Source organism: Cotesia typhae, unplaced genomic scaffold (assembly GCF_013202065.1).
Source record: "Cotesia typhae breed Kobodo isofemale line unplaced genomic scaffold, CoteBio_Ctyphae scaffold_13, whole genome shotgun sequence".
Lineage (NCBI taxonomy): Eukaryota > Metazoa > Arthropoda > Insecta > Hymenoptera > Braconidae > Cotesia > Cotesia typhae.
The window spans coordinates 10,753,764-10,759,834 of record NW_027423774.1 but is presented as its reverse complement, the minus strand read 5'-3'; positions in this window follow the sequence as shown (position 1 = coordinate 10,759,834).

Genomic DNA, 6,071 nt, shown 5'->3' with positions numbered 1-6,071 from the left:
TGTTTGTGTATACGTAAGCGCATTTATGCATAGACAAAGACATACATGTGTACTATTTTACATTAAATTATTTACTGTGACCAAATTTTTATATTAAATTAGTTAGATAAAAATTAATTTGTGCATAGATTACAAATTGTCATTAGTTTTTTAGATCTAAATTTTTCTTTTTATTTAAGTCGTTATTTTATTCGAAAATAAAAGAAAACATTTATTTATTATTTTTTTTTTTTTAAACTTAAATTATAGTTATTAAATTTTGTTCCTTAAATTATCAACATATATATATTTTTTTTTCTTCTGTTGATACTAGAATTATCATAACATTCCTTTTTATTTTTTTCTTTTATCATTATTTACTTTTATTTTATTTAAACTATTGTTTATATATACATTTATTTTGTTATCGAAAACTTCTATTTCGGATCTCGACAAAGTTTAAAATTCTATTAGGGTATTTGTTCAGGCTCAAATCCCTTAGTATGGTCAGGCCCAACTCAAACTAAATTTTTCAAATAAGTTTCTTTCGAAAATGCTATTGATAAATTTGAAGATAACAAAAAATAAAATAAATGTATGTAATTAGTTGTAAGAACATAAAATTATTTATGAATAATTAAATTCTATTTGTTATAAAATAAAAATGTCGGACGTTGAGTCCGACATAACAAATATAAACATCTTTCAGAAAAAAATTTTTTTTTTAATTGAAAACTCGGACTGAAAAAAAGACAAAAATTCGCATAACTAAGGATATTTGGATAACTTGGTATAACTTTGGATAAAATCGCTGTACGAAAGATATCCATGAGTCCTGATTTCAACCCAATTGAGTATGTTTGGGACATGCTTGGGCGTCGATTGCGGCGAGACTATCCGCAGCTGCACAATCTTCATCAGACTCAAGCGTTGGTACGTTGTTGGCAAGGAATTTCGCAACGTGACATTCGACGATGCATCAACATGCAAGAGCGCTTACGAGCTGAGCTTCAAGTCCGAACAATTAAAAATGTAGTTACAAAATCCAGAATAATTTGTTTGAAGAAGGATATATTTTTAATTATATCTAGATAATGTTTTAAAGATACAAATTATATAATAAATTATGAATATCAATTAAAACGATTCAGACAAAACAATGTCTTTAAAACTTAGATTACGATTTTTGTAATTGTTTGTTTTTAAGTTTTTGGGTAAAAATAATTTTTCAGTTTAGAGTACTCTTCTGTACTTGATTCATATCCAATACAATTAGAGTTAACTCTTTGCTTAGCTAGTTATAGTCCATTAATCGTTTTAGTCACGAGCTTATTTTTAGATTTAGTTTTAATCAAATTAATTTTGCTGAAAATCCTCTCACAATCAGCGTTCGAGTGAGGTAGAGATATTTTATTTAGTACGAATTTCGCTGAGTTTTTGCAACTCCAAATATTATCTTTATCATCATATGCCGAAATTTTATGTCAAAAAACGTCAACAGAATCATTTATATCAACATCGTCAGGTAGCTTAAAACTGCGGAGTTGTCGCCATCCATTGTCAATAGCTTGGTATTGACTTAGCTTCACTAATCGAGGTAATGATTACATTAATTGTAATCAAGAAGGTGTTGTAACGAGGGAGTTCTGCGAAATTGCTTCTTCCGGACTTATCACAGATAGGTTTTTTAGCAATACATCAGCGAAGTCAAATCTCTTCTTGATTTCATTGCATCCTTCAATAATGAAACGTCGACAGTTAGTTTAAAATTCTTTTTTTCCATTTATTAATGGTGTTTTACTGAACTCAGGCTTATTAAAATAATTCATTACATTTATGCCGGCGTGAATATTTTAAATATTTAGATATTGAGATTCAGTAAAAATATCTATCTTGTTTGAGGATTTTTATTTACGTAATCAGCAATCAAAAAAGTTTTTAATAGATCCATATAAGCAGAGATTATATTTTTGTAAATTAGAGCGATCAGAGGTTTTTCTGATTGAAATTATTTATTTAATCTTAATAATTTAATCATTTTTTTTACTTGTCGCCTCCGACACGTACGCCTCGGGGCTTGTGTACGTTTGATATCATTGATCATAAATTGATTTTAATATTAATAAAATGATTTTTTTATTTGTGAGATTCATTTATTATAAACGAAACTCATTATTTGAAAAAAAATACTAGAAAGTTGAACTTAAAAGTGTATAAATATAGAAATTTGTTTGTAAAGTGAAGTGTTGTGCACATTTTCTAATAAGTGTCAAGCATATTTAAGTGGAATAACTTTTTTTTTTTTTTTAAATAGAGAAAGTATTTATAAAATATTCAGACAAGATGAATGAAAATAAAAAGTATTCATGTGCACGATGTAATACCGTTTTAAAATTTACAGTTGAAAGATGTTTATCATGTAATTTGGATTTCCATCCATGCTGTATAAAATTTCATAAGAGTTTTGATGAAAATAACAAAAGCATATCATGTAAAGGACCATTTGAGAAAATAAATTTACAAATCGCTAATAAAAATAAAAATAATAACAGTCCAGGAATGCTCGCAAGAAGATCTACTGGAACAGTTAAAGATGACACGGAAAGCAACATGTTTAGCAAATTGGAGGGGCTTATAAGCCAAATAGGAAAAAAATACGATGAGGAGTTAATCAACTTGAAGCAGTTTATGATAGATCAAAGAAATAATGAAATTTTGGAATTGAAAATGTCGTTACAAGAAGTCATACACAATGAAATAACTCAAAGTATTAATGACATTGCAAAACTTGTTGTGAAGGACATTATTGAACAGGAATTGAGTAAATTACATGAAATGGTCAAAGAAGAGATAAACATACTTAAAAAGGAATTATCGACAAGTAATAAATTGGTGATTAGAAGTAGTAACATTAAAAAATCTGATAATAATAATAATAATGCAAATAATACTGTTGAAATTACGTCTTCTCAGAAAATTCAATAATGTCAACAACCTATGGATAAGTCAAAAGAATGCATTGTCATCATGCCGAATAATAAACAGTGCAGTGAAGAAACAGTCAAAAGTATTAAAAGAAATATCAATGTTGGGAATCTTGGTATTGGAATAAATAAAATTAGAAATGGATCGAATGGAAAAGTAATTGTTGAGTTGGATAAAGAAATCGACAAGTCAGTCTTGGCTAATGAAATAACTGAGAAGATGGGAAATTCGGTAAAGGTAACTACAATTACTAAAAAATTACCAAAATTGAAAGTAATTGCTATAAATAAGGATATAATTGAAACGAACGATAAAGTCCTTACTGATAATATTGGTAAGCAAATTAAATTGATTAATCTACAAGGTGGAAATGAAATTAAAATTATTAAAAAATATTTGAAAAACCAAGATTCTGGTACGATGATATTGGAGTTGCATCCTGATATTCATAAATTATTACTAAAAAATGATAGAATAAAAATAGGTTGGATGAGCTATAAGATTTACAATTTTATCGATATCAATCGTTGCTTTAATTGTTGGGGCTATAATCATAAGGCAAATAGATGTAAGAGGCCTGTGGTTTGCCGTAAATGTGCAGGACAACATAAAGAGGTAGATTGTAAAAATAATGAAAGAAAATGTGCAAACTGTGTAAATTGGTCAAATAAATTTAACGCAACAGATTGTGATATAAGTCATGAAGCCACGGATCTAAACTGTAAGTTTTATTTGAATGTATTAAATAATGAATCAAAAAGAATAATAAATTGTGAAAATTAACAGTTAAAAATAGTTTCGCTCAATATAAATGGACTAATAAATAAGAAGGATATTTTAATTAAATGGATTGAAAATATAAAACCAGATGTTATTTGTTTAAATGAAACTCATGTTAAGGACGATATAGAACACCATGAAATTTCAATTGATAATTATAATATAATTAGAACTAATACATGCAATAATAGAACCGGAGGTGTTATAAGTTATATTAAAAATTCTATGCAATTCGATGTGATAGTGAATAATGAACTGATTAGTGAAGGTACTTGGTTATATGTTTTTCAAATAAAAATAAAGGAGAAAATTACAATTTGTAATATATATCGTTCTCCAAACAGTAGAGTTAGTGAATTTTGTGTAAATATTGTAAGTTTTGTAAATAACATATTAGATAAAAATAAAAATAAGTTAATGATTGTCGGAGACTTTAATATTGATGTTTCTAAATTAAATTATTATGGCATAAAATTGTTAATCAATCTTTCATCGTTAGGTCTTAAGCAAAAAATTAAATTACCAACTAGATCAACATTGAACTCAGATACAATAATAGACTTAGTTTTCTGTAATTTCAAATGTGAATCTGAAGTTTTAAATACGCCAAAAATTTCAGATCATAATAACATTATTATACACATGAAATCAAAGAATAATAATCAATTGAAACCTCAAAAAATTATAAGTAGAGATTTCGAAAACTTTGATAGTTATATCTTTCAAAATGTTTTAATATATAAAATTAAATTTTTAATGAATAATGAGAGTAAAACTGAGGATTATAATTTTGATACTTATGTTATAAATATAAACTTAGCTATTTACGACTCAATGGAAATAACTGCACCTAAAATTGAGAAAACAATAAAGCCTAATTGGAATAGTAGACCATGGATAAGTAATGATATAATTAAAAAAATAAAAAATCGAGATCAAACTTATTATAGAGCTAAAAATTCTAAGTGTATAGATGACTTAGAAAATTACAGAAAACTAAGAAATGAAATAGTTAACAGCATTAGAATAAATAAAAAAAAATTCTATGAAAATAAAATTGATAAAAATAAACATAAATCACGTTTAATGTGGTCTGAAATTAAAAAATTAATGGGTGATAAAAAAGCTAACTCGATTATGCCCAATTGTATTAAAGTTAATGATAAGTTATTGGATAGTAAGAATGATATTGTAAATGAATTTAATAACTATTTTGTAAATAGTGTAAATAATATTGTAAAGGAAATTAGCGAAACTATTGATAACTCAGTTAGTAGTACAGAAAGTCGATCTGATTTTAATTGTGATAATAGAAATGACGAGAATTTAAATTCAAAATTTAATGAATTTGACACTGTCTCCTATGCAGAAATGAAATTAATAATTAGAAATCTAAATAATAATAAAGGCAACAATTTAGATATCAATGCTAAAATTGTTAAATTAATATGGGAATCTGATCCTAATATTATTCTAAACATATTGAATCAATCTTTAAGACTAGGCATTACACCGGATATCTGGAAACTATCAACAATTACACCTTTACAAAAAATCAAAAATAGTAAAAATATCGAAGATTTTAGGCCGATCAATACATTACCAATTATGGAACAGTTACTGGAAGAAGTAGTCAAGTCTAGGCTTGAAAGGTATCTAGAATCTAATGATTTAATAGATAATGAACAATATGGTTTTAGAAAATATTACTCTTGTGAAGCAGCTATTCAGAGCTCTCTTATTGATTGGCGAAATTGTCTTGATAAAGGTAAGATTGTTGGGGCATTATTTATTGATTTCGCGAGAGGGGAGTAGGGAGTAGGGAACGCTCAGAGAGCGTTCGAAACTATTAGTAGAAAAACATTGATTGAAAAATTAAAGAAAATTGGAATTAGCGGAATAGTATTGAAATGGTTCGAATCTTACCTAAGTCATAGGCGACAAAGAGTTAAATTAGATAATATATTTTCTGACGAAATCAGAAATGAAAACGGTGTGCTACAGGGTTCTAAACTCGGCCCCATTCTCTTTCTGATATATGTAAATGACATGATTCCTTTAATTAGAAATTTAGGTGTCACATGTCGCCTTTTTGCAGACGATACGAAAATTTATTTTGCAAGTAAACATTTGGAAGAAATTGAAACCAAACTAAATTTAAGTTTATCTGTATTATATGATTGGTTATTAAAAAACAAAATGAAAATTAATGTTAAAAAAACTGTATATATGTTAATACATGATAATAAGAAAAACTATGTTAGAGGTAGCTGTAATATTAAATTAAAAGATCATATAATCACGGAAGTTAAAAAAACGAAGTACTT